This window comes from Anastrepha ludens, chromosome 2 (genome assembly GCF_028408465.1).
Source record: "Anastrepha ludens isolate Willacy chromosome 2, idAnaLude1.1, whole genome shotgun sequence".
Lineage (NCBI taxonomy): Eukaryota > Metazoa > Arthropoda > Insecta > Diptera > Tephritidae > Anastrepha > Anastrepha ludens.
Window position 1 is genome coordinate 128821712 of NC_071498.1, and position 23322 is coordinate 128845033.

Consider the following 23322-nt stretch of genomic DNA (forward strand, 5'->3'; position numbering starts at 1 on the left):
TGAAGATCTATACACTTTTGCATGCGTTTAAACCAATTGTCGAAGCACTTTTGAAACTCTGAATGAGGTACCTCCAAAACATTCATTCTGAATGCCGCAACCGCTTCTTCAGGTGTCGAAAAACGTTGACCTCTCAGTTTGTTTTTTTCGTACGGGAATAAAAGGAAGTCATTCGGTGCCAAGTCAGGACTGTACGGCGGATGACCCATTAATTCGATGTTTTGGGTGCTCAAAAATGCAGTTGTTTGAGCCGATGTGTGAGAGCTCGCATTGTCCTGGTGAAGAGTGATCCGTCTTTGGCGATTGGTTTTCCTAATTTCTTGGAAGACAACTGGCAAACAAATGATTGTGTACCACTCAGAATTTACTATTCTGCGTTGTTCTAGTGTTTACTTTGCAGACGAGGACAATGGGAACTGGTTTTCAGCGTGATGAATATCTGAGCTTTTTAATCGTAGGGGTTTGCATAGGTGCTTTAGGTATTTTGTAGATTTTCATAGAGTAGTCAATACTTTCTACACCGCTAGTTCCTCTATATAGTGATTGAAGGATGAATTTTTAGGTTTATTTATTTCTTTTCTTAAATGCTGAGTTTACTAAAACTTTATTAAATAAAATGAACGCACCAATTGAAAAACCCTTTATATTATATGTTGATACACATATGTGGTTGTACGCACATTTGCTTAATTTTCCCAACATTTAGGCAAACTTTTAACCACAGCACTAAAAGTTACATGCTTGCGAAGTATATCCTTGCCATATCCTTAGATATCCTTGCACAAGCGTCTTTTCCAAATTTAAGTTTTTGGAGCATTTCCCTAATTATACCCGTATGTATAATCCTATATTATCACATACACACATACACACGCACACGCACAAGCAAAGTAAGACCACAATTTCCGGGGAAGTAGTTAAATTTAAAACGATTCCGCTGCCGCGCATATTAAATCCTTTCATGCACATGACTCACACACATCTTCCTGCAAGCAAACGTAAGCGTATTGGATTCCCTCAGCACAGCCCGGCTAGGTAACACAGCTGCATTACCACCAGCAATTCTGCCAATGTATAGTAGATATCTTCCCATCATTGCCTTTCGAAGGCTGGTGGGTACGAGAAGTATTAAAGTCAATCTTTTTTGTTATTGTCAGTGGCACCTTCTGCTTTGATTTCACTAGCGGTTGAATAACATGTTGTTGCAAATATGTTGCTGCGTTCTGTTGCTCGTGACGAAAACGGCACGTGACGCGTCGTAAGTTAGTTGGTTGGCTGAATCGCGACCGCACCCATGCTTGCGCTTGAACGGAAGCGATAACAGACCAAATCGGATACGAGGCGCATTACTTTAAAGTGAAACCGGCAGAGAAAGGTGTGGTACAATAGCAACAACCATACACAAATGACGACGATACCTTCGAAAACGATAGCAAATCAAGAATTTCGAAAAGCGCAACGATCAGTCAGGGTTTGGGAAAATATGGCTGCTTCTACAGGGAGCAGCAGAGGTTAACAATCGACAGGCTCAAAAAAGATAAAGCAAGGAAAAGGAAGGATGAAGGAATTTATTACATAGCAAATGGTTCACGTATAGACCTCCCTTTCGTATCATATGCTAATTGGAGAGAGAACAAATTGGATGAAGCAAAATTAATTCCAACATTTGGAAAAAAATAAACGAAAAATAACCAAACTTTTGGTCAGAAATCAAAATTTTATTCATATACAAACAGCCATGAGCAAAATTATAGAAACGCGCCATTTTAACCGACTTTTTTATATTTTATATTATTTTTTTTTTTTTTTCTGTTTTTTGTCTGAATTTTTTTAATTTTCTTGTATATATAATTTTCATATTTTTTTAAATTTCCTCAAGTTCTTTTTAATTTTCCCATGTTTTAATTTTCATATATTTTTTTATTATCTGGATTATTTTTTGCCTGTAACATATTTTTTATTTTCATAACTTTTTTTATTTTCTTATGTTTTTAATTTTCATAATTTTTTTTTTTATTTTTTGGATTTTTGTTTCTCCGTATTTTTTTTTTTAATTTTCATATTGTGTTTTCCTAAAATTTGTTTTAATTTTTTTTATATTTTCGATTTTCTTTGTTTTTTAATTTTCCTGACGTTTTTTAATTTCTTATATTTTTTTATTTTCTGGATTTTTTTGCCTGTATTTTTTTATTTTCATATTTTTTTTTTATTTTCTTATACTTTTAGTTTTAATAATTTTTTATTTTCTGTATTTTTGTTTGTCTGTATTTTTTTATAATTTTCTTGAATTTTTAATTTTCATATATTTTTTTAATTTTCTGGATTCCTTTTTTTATTTCTATAAATTTCTTCTTAATGTTCATAAATTCCTTTTAACTTTCTTGAATTCTTTAATCTATATATATAAAAAGAAGTTACATTTCCTTGGTAATCTTATAACTCAAGAAGCGCCGAACTGATTGACACAAAAATTTTAGAGTTCTTTTCTATCTTTGAGGAGGTGGTTTGTGTGAAGTTTGATTGAAATCGGTGCAGCCGTTCCTGAGTTATGATATTTTATGTGAGTAATGGTTTCCTCTCATACGAAATGCCTGTATGGGAAAAACAATAACAAATACACAGCCGCTTATGAGCGTTTCTGTTGTACTGTTGTGGTTGTAAGTGTATTATGTTAATATTAATTTTGGGCGAAAATATAATAAAAACTGGAGCATTCAAGGAACTGGAAAAACATTTTTAACTTTATTTATTTTAGCATAATTTATTTAGCGTAAAAAATTGAAATGGAAATTAAAGAATCAAAGTTTAATTACAAGTGTTATCGGCTCTTTCACCTTACCTGTATATAGGTGACCACCACAATCAAATTTTAAAAAAGTACAGAAAAGGCTATTGTGACATCTTTAGAAAGTATGTTGAATGAAAAAAATCAACTAATTCAACTGTTTAAACATTTTACGAGTTCTATAAAGAAAACTTAATATGAAAAATTTCTTGCGATATAAAAAAAACATTTTATGTATGGTGGTGCGAAGCCCACTGGGTGATGCTAGTTTTCTTGTATTTTTAATTTTAATATATTTTTTTATTTCCTAGATTTTTTTGTCTGTATATTTTTTTAGTTTTCTCATATTGTTAAATTTCATATTTTTTGTTTTTTAATTTTCCTGAATTTTGTTTTAACTTTCCCGTATTTTTAGTTTTCTTTCTTTCAAAATTTCTTTTTAATGTTCATAAATTCTTCTTAATTTTCCTTTTCCTTTAATTTTCTTTTTTTTTATTTTTATAATTTTTTTTTTTCATTAATTTTTTATCAAAAATTATACTACAAAATATTATATATTCATCATATCAAAATTTGACATTTTGTCCAAGGTATTCGATGTAAAAATTAGAAAGACGGAAAATTCAAACTTTTTAAAATATTGACTTTTTGTGAAATATTTTTTTAAGCCTAAAACTTGATTTCTTTCCTTTTTCTAAAATAATGAACTATATTTTCAAAAATTATTAAAATTATTTAAATAAGTGAATTGCCAATAAGTCTCTGTGCTATAGTTATTAAGCGCACTTTATATGCTGTGTGCCGACTTTTGTCCTTGACTGTATTTAATTGGTGCGCACATCCTTTGTTTGGCCAATTTGTGTCATGTGCCTTAGTACTTTTTCCACAAATGGAGAGACCTGCAGCATTATTGCACCACTGAACAGCAGATGGTTATTCTAAAAGGAGCTTTTCATAGCAGAAATACAGTCGGAAGCTTGCCATTGGATGCCGCTATTAGAAAAAAATAATTTCACTTAATTTGGTATTTCCGGATTTAGGCGGGTTACTGTGGGTTTGTAAACCGGTTTTTTTTTTGTTTGTCGGACAACTTCTGCACTCGGGTTCCCTTTTAAATTTTCTTTAAGTCTACCGACCTCCGAAGAAATCTGGTGCCAAGGAGTCACGGTGGTCGCTCCCAAACTCCTCAGTGCCAAAGACCTCAAGACCAGACCTGATTCGAACGAAGGGCAGACACACAGAAAGTGATCTGCCATCTCATCCTCCTATCCACATGCTGAGCAGAGCGCACTGTCTGAGATGCCTACCTTTTCCATGTGTTTCGCCCATAGAAAGTGGCCGGCCATCAATCCAATCAGGTGCCTGCAGTCTCTTCTGCTTACCCGCAATATCCACGTGTCTGGGAACCTGTCTTAGCATCAGGATATTATGTCCACCGATATAGTTTAGCCTAGATTTGTAGGACTCAAATACCCTTGAAGTGAATGGAGGGATGTTTAAGTTCATGAGCGCAGCTTTGATGTCTGACATACAGATCTGCCTACCCATTTATTTTTCACAACAAAGTTCATCGCTTCTTGAACAGCATACACCTCCGCTCGAAACACAGATGAGTACATTCTAAGAGTAAAGTATAGTTTTGCCCCGCTCAATTCTACGAAGACATCAAAGCCGGAACCGTGCGAAGACAGTGTTTGCTGGGCTCATTTTCAGAGTTTGACCACAATTGAGCCTCTGCCAGCAGCAAACTGTTTCTCTTTTCAAGTACGACTCCTGATGGCCCGGAGTCAAAGAGCATGGAGAGTATCGTTGCAGCCGAAAGCCTCGTTCATTGCATTTGCTGCTGCATAGACCGGTCACAGTGAGATGGGATGATACCATAAGACCGGTTCTAGGTCTACTCGAATTTCTGTCATATAATACCGTGACACCTTTCAACGCGCCAAAGCCATAGAAGCGGCCCTAAAGACCCAGTGATCTTGCACTGTTGTTATGTGGGCCAATGTGTGCAGCTGGCCAAGACGTCTACTTAGAAATGCAGTAGCGGTTTTGCGATGATCTGTGTCACCATCAACGGACGATAGCAATAGGAGAGCTATAGGAATAGCTAATCACCCGGGAAAGATGTGAAATCTGACAGTTTCAAAGAAGAGACTGAGACGGTTCCCGTACCGAGAGCCCATGACACCAACACTGGCTTTATCTACTCGCGTAACAAAGGTAGCCTCTTCCTTTCCTTCCTGGTTGCTACTCGTGGTATGCGAAAGTATTCGCCGAAGCATCGTTTTGATGCCCGGATTCGGGGCAGGCAGATAGACCAGGATATCTGCTGTAGACAGGTCAGGATCCGGAATCCAGCAGATGCCCTTCCTGAGGGGTGTGCTCTCTTCGTTTTAGACAGCGAAGCGAGTGGTTTCCATGGGCGCATGTTATTGATCATGGTCCTGATCCATTCCAAGTTGGCCAGAGACGCGAACGTCACCCTTATGGTGCCGTTTTTTGTCTCATAGTCCTTCGTGTTGCCTTCAGGACCGGAGGCAATAACCTGACGCATCAGCCGACTCTTGCAGTATTTGTTTTCTGCAACAGTCAGCTGATGGTCAGCCTAAAGTTTTCCGATCTTAGCCAAAGGTCATAGACCAGCAGCCCTCTCGCTATAGTATGGCTTGGCTACACCCTTGGATATGCTCGGGCCTACCGAATGGTAGTCTGACATAAACCCATTCGTCTACTTCGGCCGCCATTTTAGTAAATTCATATTAAATTTAGAAATCAGTTCCACCTTTAGCAACATAATTATTTTTGGACCACCCTGCATACACTTGCAGCTTTCGAAGACTCAAGATAAGATATACCACAGGGTCACCCTTCTGTATGCCAGATTTATTTTCAGCTCCGCCTTGGATTCTACAATTAAATTGAAAGCAGATTGCGTAAGGAAATAAACCTTTTTACAAACGCCTTTGTCATTGAACTCTGCCCTATGAAAACGTGCGACACTACCATCAGTATGTATAGGTATGTACGCATACATGCACACATTCGTGTATCCGTATGTGATGCCCGCAAGTGATCCCTCAAGGCAAAATTAGTGGCTGCTGCTGGGTCTAAAGTATTGTATGTTACACTGTACACTTATAAATAAGTGTGTATGAGTATGTGCATGGGTGTGTGTGCAACATTTTAAAGTAATAAATCTTTAGATTATGCGATAACAATTTGCGAATCTTTAGGCCACCCGGATTAATACTAATGAATTTATTGTTTTGATAGAGGTTTATCCATTGCTATGTTGGTATGTTTGTAACTTGGTGCATGCAGACATATGTAACAAAGATAATCTTCAAAGAGATTTAGATGTATGTACAAATATAATACAAAGGGTGATTAATTTAGCGGTATCGGATTTTAAATTGGAATAAAACAACGACAGTTCAAATTGATTGGGCAATCTTCATTATTTTTATGTAGAATGGCATTTATTTGTTAAATATCATCACTTTCAAATATAGACCGCAAGTGCACCATAATTCGGTTATCTGTTAACCTCAATTTTGAATGACTCTCTGGGGACTTTGGTCGGCATCTCGTGAGTAGCTTTAGTGATCTTGACTTCCATTGCCTCAATCGAAACCGGTTTATCCACAAACCAAATAAAATTCCAAAGTTGTTACAAATAAAAGTCCAAAGGTTGGTTATCACACGATCTTGGTGGCCAATCCACTGGCCCACTGTCCGAGACGAGAGATAAATTGCTCACCGAAAGGATGACGACGCAGTAAATCCATTGTTTCGCGAGCTGTATGACAAGTAGCGCCGTCTTCTTGGAACCAGCGCAGTGCTATTGTGGAGATCACGGGCTTGAATTTCCGACATTAAAAAGTATATTAGTTTATAATTTATCCGTCATTCACTGTTACATTGGCGCCAGCCTCGTCTTTGGAGAAATATGGAGCCGCATCAAACAGTTGTTTTCAATGGATGTAATTGCTATTCTTGAATGACTTCTTTAGACCAAATATGGCAATTTCACTTTTTGACGTAACCACCAAGCCAAAAATGGGTCTTCACTGAACACCATAAGTTGGCCTGAGCGCGCGTTAAACTCTTTTCACAGAGCGTCGATTTTCGTAATAAAATTGACGATTTGAAAACGTTGTTGAGGCGTAAGTGTTTCCATGATGAAATGTCTGTGAATACCGAAACAAATATGTATTAAGTTTGGCAGTAGTCAAGATTCCGATGACTGATTCCTAGGAGTCCTTAATGGACATCGAAATAAGACACGCTCTGGCATGCCAATCGCCCAAAATATCTATACAATCATTGATATTATGAAGTCCCACCAACATGTGCGTATATATGTTTTTGTCCATGAACTGAAGATTAGCCAGAAAACTATTTAGAACTCGCATAAAACTTGCCTCAAAAGTAAGCCTCATTCCCGAACACCGTAAATTAGATTGAATTAAATTGAACGAAATACTTTGCGCAACTTTGATTATGAACACAAACTTCCAGTAGCCTTTGCGTTATGAAATTTGAAGCAGAACTAGATAAAAAGGTGATGTGACTAGTGAAATTAATCGTAAATGTACTAGAATTATTACTTCAGGTATTGCACTCGGAAAATATGTATGTGCATATGTATTCATATGGGTGGAATTTTGAAGTCAGCCTCGTTTTCTCCTATAGCTGAAATTTTTTCAATAAAACTTCAGAAAAATAAAGCTCGGGAATATAAAAAAATAACTCTATTTTTAGTTGGAAATTACACTTTTTTGTATAAAAATAAAATTTTTACTTCAAGAGCTCTTATCGAACTGAATAAAATTTTCAGTAGCCTTGATCTGCATCTTAGCTTGATTCGTTGTGCTCTTAGTAATACTATTTAATTTAATCAGTAAGAAGCATCACTATGCTATGGGGGAAATGGCAACTGTTTTCCAAACGGAAGTTTTTGCCATTTTGAAAGTAGCCGAATGGATAATCGAGAGGAGATTGAAGTTTTCAGTCACAGTCAGGCTGCACTAAAGGCCCTGAAGAACGCGAAACAAACCTGTTGTTTAAAAATGTAAGAAGAAGCCTAATTCTGTCGTAAGATATAACAGGCTTGTACTTATATGGGTTCCGGGACACTCCGGTGTTCAAGGAAACGAAATTGCCGAGGAATCGACCAAACGTGGATCAGCGGTTCCCCCACAAGGGTCACAGCGGATAATCGGAATCAGTTCTGCAGGAATCATAAATTGAATCAGCGATTATGTAGGTAATCTTCATAAAGATCGATGGTCCGGTCTAGAACGCTGCAGAACTGCAAAGATTTTGTGACAAGTCCAAACAGAAAACTGTCAAACTTTCTACTAAAACTTGAAAGGAAAGACATTCGGTTGATGATCGGTATCATTACAGGACTCAACACATGGAATCAGCATATGACCACCATTAGAATCATTGAGGACCCAACGTGTATGTCTTGCTTGGGGGAGGCGGATAGCACTGAGCACTTTCTCTGTGAGTGTCCTGCCTTTGCTAGAGCAAGGCTACGAGTATTGGGTTCCGATGTCATGAGAATGAGTAATATTCGTTTTCTAAAACTGGAGGATATTTACAGATTTACCAAAGAATCTGGAGAATTCTTCCAGGACTGATTATCTCAATCTCTGTCTCTATTCTTTCCTATCTCTTTCCCTGATACTTTTCTCCTTCCCTTCTTGACTATCTACCCTCACTCCAGAGCTCTAATTACAATGGGCTTTTTAACCTGAGTGTTTAGGAGCCCCAAATCTCCTGGTGTTCCTTGGCTCGACCTTTTCAAATTTCAATTTCAATACAATTTAAGAACTTTAAGCTTCTTCTCTGAGTTTTAAATCATCTAATTTTAGGAATGAATCCTGCATGTTTTTTACTATAACTGACTCAATAAAATGAAATGTAAAAGAAAGAAGAAAAAGAAAACGACTGGCGCACTTTCACAAAATCCACCTAAAATTTCTATGTGACTTCCAATTGCAATTAAAGGAATATTGAAAACATTTTCATATTGAAAACATTTTCATATCGAAAATGCAAGGTGGCGCAAAATTAATCAAAACATGTTATGAGTTCACAAATGGCGCCGTACATCAATCATATTTGACCCTTGTGAGCAAGAAAGCTGAAGTATACAAACAGATAAGTAATGGAGCACTGTGGAATACTTATTTCGATTATATTTTTACCGATAATCGATCGGTGGTGTTGAGCTAGCCTGAGTATATACAGACATTTTCTAATTTGTCGTGCCAATTGGGCGAACATTCCGGCGCTTAGCTGCTTCATACGAAGAGTACGAAGAGTACAGTTATCACCAGAAAATCTTGGAGAAAGACATGGAACATGCAATAAAACTGGCAAAAATGTGTGCCAGCACTGGCGGCAGACACTTGACAGATATATTCTCTTCGATTTAACAGAAGAAAATTGTAAAGCTCCAAATCAAGGCTTCCATAACTCAAACTCATTATTTTTATTTAGTAAAAAAGTTATTCAAAAACAAAATTGCAATTTCCGATGTACGGGAGGTGTTCAAAAAATAAAGCGAATTTACAAGTTTCGATTATTATTATTTTTTTGTATGTTGGTATACTCGTCTCGAAGATATGTTCACGGTTTCAGCAGTATATCCCCTTCACAGGGTCCGGCACTCGAAGTGTAACCAACTTCAAACCGCTCGCGCAGCTGATGCATGGGAATCAACTGTCTGTTAGTTAACCAAATGACAGTCCAGGGTATTGTTTACAAGCACCGAGTGAACCAAGAATGGCTAAAACAAAACGTTCCGAACTTCATAATGTCCAGGCCATGGCTCTCAAATTCAGCAGGCGCGAATCCGATGGATTATTTTCTTTGAGCCATTCCGAAGTAAAAGATTCACCAGTCTCGAGGCGCTGAAAAAAGTCATTGTGCGCGAGTGGGCCAAAATACCTGCAAGTCAAATTCGGGCAGCTTGTTATTCATTCCGGGACTGTCCCAAGGCCATAGGCAAGGTAAAAGGTGGTCATCTAGAGCAAAAGTAAATTGATTCTTAATTTTGTATTATTTTCCTATATTTTTTACTTTGAATTGAATACAAGTAGTTTTCCAAACTAAATTTATGGCCTTTTTAATTGGTTATATTTGGGTTGCCGGACCCTGTAATTTGTTTGTGAGAGGCATACGTACAATAAGACAGCCTTATATTCCGCTGCTTTTAAACTATAAGAAAAACTCACGTTATATCTTTTGCTGTGCTCATGCCCACAAGGGCTTTCGAGTCATAGATTCGAGCCGTGGAGTAATCACGTACTTTGTCCATCCTATTATTGCTGTAAAAGTTCTAAAATAATGTGATTTATTATTAATCAAATTATTCTCGAGATGTGCAATTTAATTATTCAAAAGCATTTTCTAGTGAAATGTTATATTTTGAAGCTTTGTTACTACAAATACGCATGATTCCACTAATTTGCAAAAAATTAATAGTTATATTTTGCAAGATATACGCGAGTACAAGGCAAAACGCTGATGTGTGTATGTACATTAGGGTGTCTCATTCTCCATAAACGTAAAACAAACAAACAAAAAAGAATTGGTACTGTTATTTTCAACGAAATTATAGGAGTCTTTTTTTGTTTGACTTTTTACTTATTTGTTAAAAATACAATTATGAGTTAAGACTATCGGCCTGCAGTTTTTGATATTTTAAGACTCGCGCCAAAATATTTTGAGAAAACTAACCCTAGCTTTTCCGCTTGTGTGCCGATCGTACAGTGACCAGTAAACACAGCTATGAGTTTGGAAATTGAATGGCTCGGAGTGCAAAGGACTTTCTGAGTCCTTCGTATATTGTACTGGGGCAAAGGGTTTTCGAAATAGCACATGAAGAAATGGAGCTCCATCTTTTCTGCGCTTTCCTGAGAAATAATTTGTACAGTTCGCCTCTAACAACTGTCAGGCGGATGCCGATGACCTGGTAGGAGGTCTCTGAGACCAACTTAGTTCCCTTCCTGGCAAGCTCATCAGCAATTTCATTTCCCTCTATGTTCCTATGTCCCGGAGCCCAGATTAGAGAAATATTACCTGCACAGCCAAGAGATTTGATCTCCTACTTTCAGGAGTTTACTAGATCCATTCTGCACCATGGCGTCGCAAGAGCCTTGATCGCGGCTTGACTATCGGAGAAAATGTTAATATCTCCCTCGCTCCCGCGTTCCCTAAGCAGCTTGCATGCCTGCAGAATCGCAAAGACTTCTGCTTGAAAAACATTAGCAGTGTTCGGCAGTTTAAGGGAGATAGATAAATCGGCTGATTTAGAGAAAACCCCTCCTCCGACTCCCGATTCCATCTTGAAACCGTCAGCGAAGACAGAGATGCAAGCTTCGGTTCAGATTTTGCCCTCGATCCAATCCTGCTTATTTGGAAAGATTGCCCTAGCAAGACCCTCAAACTCCAATTTGTGGATGGAGAGGTCTGTTTGAAGTTCGGAGAAATACGGGGTTAACTGCTCGAAAATGCTACCATGTCCCTTGAGACATTGTCCCGAGAGGCCAACCTCCTTAAACCTGATTGCACTTTGAGCTGCGATGGAAGTGACGGAAAAGTCGATAGAAAGTAAGTGCAACAGGATATTCAGGGCAGCACTGGGGCAAGTTTTACATGCTCCGGTGATGACACTGCATGCAGTCCTTTGCACCCTCCCCAGTTTAGTGATATTATTTTTCCGCAGAGCTTCCCACTAAACCAGGCATCCATACGTTAAAACTGGCAGAACCACTGCGTTCTACATCCATAGCTTGACCTGTGGTTTGAGTCCCCATTTTAGATTTTTTCCGATACATTTTTGCGTAAGCTTAAAAGTATATTGTAATAAATTTTATAATTCTAAGAGAAAACTCCCAACTTATTTCGCTGAGGCACTCTAGTGCATGCACATACATGTGTTACACATTTCTAATTACCTTAAAATCGCGCAGTCTTGATTTATTTTCCGTGAAAGAAGATGAAGAGTGAAGCAAAAAAAAATAAAAAAAAACAAAAAAAAAAGAAAAATTTAAATTATTGTCAAAGCATACGGGTGCAGTAACATGATTTCGTAATTTAGTAAAAAGCTTTCGAGCAATGAACTGTAAACCTTCAATCTTCAACAGCCAGCGCCCGAGTGCTTCCATTTCCAGTACCACTACAATCGCACTTAAGCGCGCCGCTTATGCCTGTGGAGCGGTTGAAAACTATGCTGAGTCGAAGTACGCATAGGGGCGAATGTCACCGCAACCACCCACACATGGCGCAGCCCCACGGTTTGTATTCATCGCACAAACAGAGACAATAAGTTAAAATGCAAAATATGCCGGAAATGAAATTTATGCGAATGTTTACATGAAATGCGCACGTTTTTGGCATATGACTCACTGCAGTGGCAGTGGCAATACAGCAACAGCGGTAAAAGCAATATCAATGAAAGCAGCAAAAACATCTACAACAATACGAGTACAAAAAAAAAAAAAAGAAAAGAAAAACACACAACTACTGCCATAGCAACTATTTCTGGCATTTTTGCCATTGCAGCTACTGTTATTGTAATTGTTTTTATTGTCGATGGCATGCATGGGATATATTACCCCTGCTACTGTTGCCGCTCGCGTAACCCACTCGTATGTACGTACATACGAGTACATGTACACGACACGACAACACATTTACTGTGCGAATACCTGTGACGTTGACATGCTTCGACTGTAGTTGCAATTCGATGAATGTCGGCCGGAGGGGTGGTGGTTATGTAGTAGGCTTGCGGATTGTGGTTTTTGGAATTTTTCGATGTAGCTTCGTGTGTTTGAAATGTATACGTCGAGATGTGAATTAATTACAAATGTGTTTATGTATGTATAGTTGTTCGAATACACGAATGTGCTTATATGTATGTATGTGATACAAAACAGCATATCAATTTCAGTTACCACTGGATGTCTGATTTTGAAGAATAAAATTTAATGCAAATGTAACAAGCTTAGAACCCTTTGATGCCTTCGGCTGCGTTTATGTTGGAGCTGCTGCGGTAAGAGCAAAGATAGCGAAGAGAGCAGCGACAGCGGTTGGTGTTTGTGTTGGAGCTCCGTTAAAATTGTAGACCTCAGTACTACTTTAATTCGCAGGGGAAGCAAATCGAATATGTAAATGAGTGACGCCGAAGAAGAAATGTGGTTTCTCTCTTCAAATAAAATGTATTTATTTACTTATTTATAAGCAGTATTTAAAAACTGTAAAAAAAAGATGCATGCTAAAGGATTATGTTTCTTTAGTTAAAAAATAATCTGTCCCGTTTCTATGTAGAAATTGTAATATTTCTTACAGATAACGAACAGATAAGGTTATGTTATAAGGCAGAGTCTTTTAACTGAAAACGCTTTTAAGAATGCATGAGCTTACATCGGAACTACCTGGGAATTCTTACGGGATTCTGACCGGATTCTTTCCATTAATCAAGAACATTTTTTTATTATTTGCACCATTTGCGGATGACGTAGTCCTAATGGTATCTCATAAAGACATAAAGCTCTCACAGCCAAATTTACAAAACGAGTTAAATGCAACAATAAACGGGTTCAAAAAATGGAAGATCGAAATTAAAGTATTGGGTATGGGAAGTAGTTTCCGTCCTCGTAAAAGAGATGTCGCTGCTGATACTATTTTTGTGTTCGCTCTAGTAATATATAGTACTAGTGTTTTAAAGGTGTATATGTGAGCTCTCGATCGCAGTGGTTGATATTCGTCTGAAGCGTAAAGATCCTTTTTCATCTGACGCCAAAAATGTCTATGCTCGTCCCGAAAAAACACCATTCGCGGGAAGTTATGATTCATTATTACCTTTTAAAGAAAAGTGCAACTGAAACGTGTCGTAGATTGATTAACATTTACGGTAATCACGCTCCATCAAATGCAACTTGCAAAGAGTGGTTTCGATGCTTCCAAAATGGCAATTCCGGCGTGGGTAATAAAGATCGCGCAGAGGCATCCATTCGAAATTCGAAGAAACTCAAGTAAAACAATTATTGGATGAAGACCCCTCTGACATGTCTAAAGAATTGGATGTTGACAGACCAACCATCGGTAAACGCTTGCACGCAATGGGAATGGTCCAGAAAGCAGGAAACTGGGTGCCATATCAATTGAAGGAGAGGGATATCAATAGACATTTGGTGATGTGTGAGATGCTGCTTGAACAACAGAAAAAAAATTCTTCTGAATCGCATCGTCACTGGCGATGAAAAATTGATCTAACCCTAAGCGTCGAAAAAGTTCGAGCCTGCCAATTAAACCAGGTCCATCGACAGCGAAAAAAAATATTCATGCTTCAAAGGTTATGTTTTGCATTTGGTGGGATCAGAAAGGTGCCATCTATTGTGAACTCCTTAAAACATCCTTCAGTGACGATCGGTACCGACTGCAGCTAATGCGTTTGAATTGAGCTCTGAGCTTTCAAAAACAAGCGGCCGGAATAGAACAGTAGACATGACAAAGTGATTTTGCTGCATGTCAACGCCAAGCCACACGTCGCTTAATCGGTCCAGAAATGTTTAGAGGGACTGAATTGGGAAACCTTGCCCTACCCGCCGCATTCTCCAGACATTGTACCTTGAGACTACTATCTGTTCCGATCAATGCAGTCAAGAGGGGAGTGGAGTGGAGTGGAGAATTGTTCACTTCTTACGAGAGCATCGCAAAGTGGCTCAATGAATGGATCAAGTCAAAAGAACTGGAATTTGGAGTCACATGAATCCGTATGCTGGTTGAAAGGTGGAGTAAAGTTGCAGATTCCATGGGCACACTTTTTTTTTTTTGTTTTTTTTTGTCGGGGCGACTAGCAAGTGCAGCACTCAGACATGGATTAAGTCCATTGTACTACACTTGGATTCCCTTTTAATTTTCTTTAAATCTACCCGATCTCCGAAGAAATCTGATTAGATCTTGTGGTGCCAAGGAGCCAAGATGATCGCTTCTTAACACATCAGTGCCAAAGACCTCAAACCTGATTCATGCGAAGGCGGGGCAGACGCACAGGAAGTGGTCCGGCGTCTCATCCTCCTCTTCACAATCTGGGCAGAGTACACTGTCTGAGAAGCCCAACCTTTCCATGTTCTTCGCCCACAGAAAGTGGCCCGTCATCAGTCCAATCAGCCGTCTGCACTCCCCTCTGCTTAATGACAGAAGAGTTTGCGACAGTCGCTCGAACATGACAGGTAACATCAGTTTAGTCCATCTGCAGCCTCTATCAGTAGCCTCTGAAGTAGTCGGAAAAGCTCCAGTGCAACCTATGGCCACAGTGCGTGGTAGTCTCGATAAGGTCCTCCTGACTCTCACGAGAGAAAGTCTACTCATCCAGACCACTGATGCATAGGTGATAATAGGTCTTATCATAGCTGTGTAGATCCATAGGTCCTTGCTGGGAGAAAGACCTAACGTTTTCCCAAAGACACCATTGCACTGCCAGAAAGCTGTCAGCTTACTATCGAGGATTACTCCCAGAGATTTAATTTCCTTGGATAGCTGGATTGTGACTCCTTTTAGCTTAGGCAGAGTGAGTCCATCAAACTTGTTCCAGTCTTGGCGGGATTTTCCGATAGCGCATTCGCACAGCACCAAGTGTCAATCAGATCCAGAGCTTTCTGTTCTTTCCTGCAGATGTTCATGAGCGAAGGGCCTGTTACCAAATAAGCAACATCGTCCGCATATGCTTGTGCGTAGACTCCCGAATCGTTTAAGGTGGTGAGTAGAGGATCGATTACCGTGCACCAGAGCAATGGAGACAGCACACCTCCTTGAGGGCAGCCTCTATTAACCCCGGATGACACCAGCAGATCTTCCTCTGCTCGCACCGTGACGATTCTTTGGGCCAGCATCGAACGAATCCAATTTACTAGCACCCGGTCTACGCCGAGCCTACTACAGAGCTACACATAGCCATTGACACATACTTCACATTATATAATATAGTCTTTAATTGTTTAAATAATTCGTAACTTTGGCCAAGAAAGGACGAAAACTTATTCCCATATCCAAAATTACATTGTTTAATATTAAAAATAGTTTTATTTAAAGTTAGCAGTTTTATATAATTAAAAAAAAATATATAATTAAATAAAAAAAAAATAATTATTATAGTTTTTTCACTGGTCACGATCAGCGTCCTATCGAGAGAGTCCCGTTGTCCTTTTTGTTGCCAGGTAGGGTTGCATTAAAAGTGGTGAGTTATGACTACTTAGTCGACGTTTACATCAGGCTTCGACTCATGCTCTCAACAGTTATCAAAGACAACGCCAAGGTCCTTAATCTCACTAACACCCTGGAGGACATCAGGCGAGATACTCTATTAAGTACACACAATCTTAGATATTTTCGAGTAAGTCATTTGAAAGCACTTGGCTAAGCTCAGCGAAAGCTCGATTTCTGGAAACTCAATAACAACCTAATAATAGGCCACATATTAAGTGCGTCTAGACATCACAGCCATACTGCGACTTACCAGCTTTCTACGCGTATCCATTTACATTTCGTTTTCTGCCTACTGGATTTGTCGCATGCATTAATGTCTGGCACAACACGTCAATCACCGAATGCACAATGGTCCAAAGTAACGCCTGGCAGTTTCCAATTTATTAGTACAACACATGTTTTTTATTGATTTGCGTGCAAGTTACCTACCACGTCTGGGTTCCAATGTGTCGGAAATGTCTACTCAAGGTTAAATGTAAGCAAGTACATATTAACTTACTCCATTCATAATGGGCCATTGTTGGCGTAGGCGCCACAGTGTAACTTGGATGGTTGGTTAACCTTTTTGGGTTTATTAAAAGAATTCGTATGTTTATAATGGACTTTAATTGCATATCACACCTACATAGCGCAAAAATGTTTACAAGTGCAAACATAAATGCCCGCGCTTATTAGTTTTGATGCATGAGAGTTGAAGGGCATGGTTCGATGGGACTAGTGGCACTTCAAGGGCATGATGCTTGTCTTATTTTTGGAAAATTATTGGTAGTATTTTCAAGCTAGTTAAATGTCCTCAACAGCCGTTTCCGTTATACAGCACCGGACAACTAATTAGAAACGTAGCGGTATAGATATTTATTTAAACGATAGGTGGTAGATAATAAAACCCTGAATTCAAACAATTAAAATCACTTATTTCTTCTATTCTATTTCCATTGTAAACTCCAGCAGAACGAGTTAATATTTGAAATACCTATGCTCGGAAATTAATAAAAAATACGTAATAACTTGCATTTTTTCATTGTTGCTCCACTCGAGAGCAGACTCAGTTTTGTGCTAGTTTCGCTAATTTGTTTTAATTTCTGACAGGGTAGGTGATTAGCCTGCCGCTACCAGTCCTAAATGGTGGAAACGCCCACCTGTCGTTGCTTAGTCTTCTTACTGCTAGGAGCGCCATCTGTGTGCCGCATTTTTCTGGCAGAAGGATCACACAGATGGTTGAGGACTTCGCTAAATTTTGATGTGTTCTACGCCATTATCGCGAATGCCGGGTTCCTCTTACTGGCGCCACTGATGCAATGTGTAACGGTGTCTCTTTCTTTGTTTTTTTTGCTTGTTCTAGCAGCCTGTGCAGGAGTACGGATTAGAAAGATAAGGTTTTTGGCTTTGAGGAAGGAATTCTTTTCCCCCTAAATATACCTATATATATATGTTAAGTTAAGTGTTTAGTACGAACTCTGCTTTGGTCAAATAAATTTGTTTGTTTACATTTATTACCGTTATTAAGCTTACATTTATGCAAGGAATTTACTGTTTTTTATTCTTCTTATTTTGAAGTGGACATTTTAACTTGTGCAGCGGAGAGTAAAACTTTAATATTGTTTCAGCGATTTTTAGTATAATTTTAAAGTAATTACTAAAAATGGGACCTGAAACACATTGCACGCCGGAGAAAAGAGCTTTTATATATCGTTTGAGTCAAAACGGAAAAAGCTATGCAGAAATAGCTGAAATGATGATGTGCTCTCGGAAAATGGTTTATAATGCTCTTAATTTACTTAAGAAAGATTCTTCGTATCCAAGCAAAGAAACGGAAAGAAAACCAAAGCCGCGAAAAACTGATGTTAATGTGGATAGAGCTGTAATACGCAAGAGCAAAGCAGATCCTTTTAAGTCGGCACGGCAAATAATGGTTGAAATAAACCAAGAATCTGGTCTACAGGTGTCCAGAAAGCTTGTAGGAAGGCGACTAAACAAAGCTCAGCTGTTTGGCCGCATAAGCAGAAAAAAACCTCTCCTCTCAAAAAGACATATCAAACACCGACTTGCCTTTGCAAAAGCCCATAAAGACAAATCTATTCAGTTTTGGAAAAACGTACTTTGGACCGACGAAACCAAAATAAATAGGATGGGACCAGATGAGAAAACTATGGTACGTCGTTCAAAAAGTCAAGCGGTAAAGTCTAGGTTAAAAAAAAAGACAATTAAACACGGCGGCGGAAGCATCTTGGTATGGGGCGCTTTTTCCTGGCATGGTATTGGGCCAATTGTTCGCGTGGTTGGTAAAATGGATAGATTTCAGTATCTGGATATACTCCAGAATAAAATGGAATGTGAATGTGTTTGAGTTTATGCCATTAAATTGGACATTTATGCAGGACAATAATCCAAAGCGTACTGCAAAGACAGTGAAGCAATGGCTCAGAAGAGAAAAAATTAATGTACTGGATTGGCCGGCGCAGATCCTTGATCTCAATTCAATAGAATATTTGTGGAATAACGTTAACAAAAATTTAAAATTTTTTTGATGATTTGTGGGCCGCAGTTGAGGAGGCTTGGTACTCGTTTCCAAAGGCAAGATGCCACAAGTTGGAGAAAGCATGGAGCGACGGCTTGAAGAAGTAATCAAAAACGGTGGATATAGTACAAAATACTAATCTGGTAAAACAATATTATTACTTAACTATGAGATTTGTTTACTATTTTTGCTTTTATTTGGAATTTTTTAGGATGTGCTTTTATGTGTCCAGGAGGTTTCGTGAGTAATCAACGTTCTCGGAAATTAAATCAAACTGAAATTCTTTTTGACCATTTTTTTGTTTTAAAGTGGAAGTAAATAAGTTTCTTATTTTTTATGTTGCTTTTTCCTCAATAAAAAATAATTATTTAAAAATATATTAAACTCTTTGCTTTCAAAGTCTAAATGTGCTATTATATACCCATGGCTGTATATATATTATAACTATACATACCAAGTTTTCACAAGCTTTCTCCCTAAACCTGGTACCTGGCGCAATGTCAGCCGTATTAGTTTTGCGGGGATACCAAATTCAGACAAAGCGGCATAGAGGTGATTTGTATCCTTGCTATAAAAGGCGGTTTTGAAATCAACAAAGTAGTGGTGCGCGTCGGGTAGTTTTTCGTGGGTTTTTTCCAGAATTTGGCGCATTGTGAAGATCTGGTCTATGGTGAACTTACCAGGTCTGAAGTCGCGATGTTAAGCATGCTTATCCCGGGGTAATTTGCGCAGATTCAGGATCACCCTTTTTATCTATTGGACACAGCACACTCAGGTTCCATTTGCTTCGCATGCTCTCAATCGACCATATCCTGCAAAGGAGCTGGTGCATGCGATTTGTCAGCTCTACATCTTCAACCTTGTATGGCTCGGCGGGAAGTTCGTCTGCCCTATCGGCTTTGCTGTTGTTGAGTCGCCTAATGGATGTTCGCACTTCATCTATATTAGGTCGGGTGGAGCACGATGATTTCATCGTCAGCGAATGGGTATCGATATCTACTACCCCATCTACGCTGTACATTCACTATTAAGTAACTAGGAGAAATGATTTCTCCATAACCTAAGTGTGACTTGGTCAGCCGCCACCAGATCGTTGTTTTCGTTTTTGCATGAGCTGGACGCGGTCTTAAAAACTTTAGTTTGGCGCTTGACATTTTGATAAATTTTTGGACCCTGTTCCTGTCGCCTAGAATCTCAAGGAGCATCCCCTTTATTGCGCCTGAAAATACGCCTCTCTTTCCTCCTTAGCTTGCGACATCGCTCCATCGTGGCACGCTTTGCGGCCGACCGCAGAGTGGCCTTGTATGCTGCGTTTTTTACTGCAGTAGCGTAGTGGCGCTCGGCGTCGTACCAGGTGTTGCGCTGCTGTTGGTGTAATCCAACCACCGTTTCAGCTGCGGTAAATGATTATTTTCTACTGCTCATTTAAGTCGTTGGGCTGGTGAGTGCTTTGATTGATCTGGAGTGAGAGTTGAGCTGCGAAGTTCCTTGCTATCTCTTGTGTTCGCAGCTTACCGACGACTAGCTTTTCCGTTGCATGCCTTGGCGCGCCTTTCTTACCACAGATAGGCTTGTGCGAACCTTGGCTGCGACAAGGTAAAGATCGAAGTCGACGTTGGCCCCCCGGATTGTGCGCACGTCTAGCACACCGTTCGAAAGCTCAAAATTAAAATAAAATACAAGAAAATGTAATAAAAATAAAAATAAAACTAAATAAAAGAAAATGTTTTTCTAGTGAAAAAGTCTAATACCCATAAACTGACAGCATAAAATAGTTTGGAAATTTACTAATTTGAAGCATACATTTTATGGTATTGTTCCTTTCATAAAGTCATATGAGTTGCTGTGACACAAGCATTTGACCCTATTTCACACTTCATAGTAATGAAATTTTTATTACTTTTCAGTAGTGTCAATTGAGTACTTAAAAATGTCACATCGACAAGTTTACAAATAACTTTATTACGTAAATTTACACACTCAATAAGCAAATTGCTAAGATTAAAGGACATACTCCCAGTAGTATCAAATACTTAGAACGAACATACCACCAGACAGGCTATCACTTCGGCTAAGCATCTGTTACAAGCACCCATGTTGAACTAATTTTAAAGTGACCCAAAATGTTTCCAGATGGGCAGTGTGGGAGCGAGCGAGTGAGTGAGTGAGAGAGCGAAAGGAGTCGTGTGGCAAGGTGGCTGCTGTAATGGACAAACTTCGGTACATTTAGTAAACAAGAACTTGCAAATAATTTTCGAGAAAACCTCTCGTCCAAAAATGGGTATGTATAAATACACACATGCACTTGTGTAGATACAGATATATGCGTGTAGATTACATGAATGAAATTTCAAGTGAAAGACCACAATAACCGCAACACGACACTTCGAATAAAATTCAGGCTTGCAAATCGTAACTTTTCACTTGGTTTGGAAATTGTGCACATGAAAGAATTTGAACTTAGAATAAGAATACATACAAGAAAAGTGAAGTGAAGTTATGCAAAAATACGTACATACATACATATATGTATACTAGTATAAGTGAATGTGTGTAAGTGAATGCATAAAGCAAAAACTATGTATGCGTGAATAGGTGTATGACCATTAAAGGTGTTTCTGTGTGTGTGCGAAAGAAGTTTGTTAGAAATTTCCTCTCCTTACTATTTATAGCCAGCACAAAATGTATAGCAATCTTATGGGCGTATAACAGTTGAGCAGTGCACTCATACATGAACAAGTCGTTGAGTGTGTGTATGTGTATTATATTTACCTATCCACATGCCTGTATTGTTGCACACACACACACTCAAATGTATATTTAAATATGCTTTGGAACTATTTTTTATTGTGTGTTGACATACACACACACATACATATACTTACACACGAAGGCAAGCCATTCAGTGTGGTAGCTTCATGAATTTGGATCAGTTATGCGTGACCGAGTCGCACATTCATTATACGAGTACTCGTGATCCTGCACACAGCCCAAGCACATAAACATAGCCACAAAGCCCATCATTTTAATTAGTTTGAGATGTGTAAAAAAATCTCGTAAGTAAATCGATGTGCTGCCAGCAGGGAAAACCTGGATTATAGTAAACAATCTTCACTAAGTTCTGGTGCTTTATCACCGATTTCGGACCATTTGCGAGTGAAATAGTATCAGTCTATAAGTCTGGATACCTTATCACGTTGTTCCTACAAATCGATTGGAGAGAGTGCATGAAATATTCCTATGTTTTGCTTTGCACTCCTTACATTTTTCTGAACCGATTCCATCTTATAATTCTTGTTGCCAATTAATTCGCTTATTATCATAACATGACAGACGAACCTTTTTCCTTTTTTCATTTCTTCTCGACTGAACGGATTTTCATACGGTTTTTAATAAAGGACGGAATGATGCATTGTGCTAACTGAGGTCGTATTTGCTAGTATAAGATAAACTAAAAATATAAAAAAAAGTAAAAAAAGCATAAATCAAATTAAAAAAATTAACTAAGTAAAAACTTAAAAAAAATTAATAAATGAAATTTAAGCCGAAAAACAAAAAAATAATAAAACATATAATACTAAACTAAATTAAAAAAATAAATACATATTTATCAATAAAAAAATTCAATTAATTTAGATAAATAAAAAAATCTACAAAATTAGAAAAATAAAATAACGTAAAAAAATATATATACAACCTAAATGAAAAAATATAATAAATTTAAGTCAATATAAATATAAAAATATTAAATAAAAATTATTAACTAAAAACGAGAAATAAAAATAAAGTTATAGAGAGAAGTAAAACTAAATTATAGTGACAGTTAGATTAATGAAAAATCGCTTAAGCTCTTATCGCGCCAATCCAGAAAAATAGAAATTATCATTAAAAAAAATTCAATAAAGTAGAACAAAAAAAAAAAAAAAATCAAATAGAAGGAAAAATAGAAATAAAAGTAAAATAAAAAATAGACGAAAACGTAAGGAAACATATAAAGTGCGTAACTAAGTTCTCCCTTTTCTCCCTTTTGATGAAAATACAACTTTATTCTGAAAAAATTGTTACAAGTGAATCATTGAAAGTATCGCCCATCGCTGGCTACTACTTTTTCCCATCTTTCTGGTAGATCTCGTATACCGTCGCGGTAAAACTGTTCATCTTTTGAGGCTATCCATGGATCAAGGCATTTTTTGATGTCTTCATATAAATGAAACTGCTGGTCAGCTAGACCATGTGCCATCAATCGGAACAGGTGATAATCGGATGGCGCAAATTTGGAGAATATGGCGGGTGGGGTAGGATTTCCCATTTCAGTGTTTCCAGGTAGGTTTTAACGGGTTTCGTAACGTGAGGCCGAGCGTTTTAATGATATAGAATAATTTTTTCATTGCGGCCGCTTCTCGCGCAGTGCTCGGCTCGTGAAGTCGATACCAATCTCCAGTGATGGTTTCGCTTGGTTTTAACAGTTCATAATAAATAACACCAACTTGATCCCACTAAATTCATAGCATAACCTTCGCAGCGTGAATATTCGACCGAGGCGACGACGCAGAAACAAGAACGGGCAGTCCCCACGACTTTCTTTTCTTTGGATTGCTATAATGAATCCATTTTTCATCACCCGTCACGATGCGATTAAGAAACCTCTTCCTTTTTTGCCGCTGGAGCAGTTGTTCACAGGCGAAAAAACGACGTTCAACATCCCTAGGAACCCAAGTCTACTGTTTCT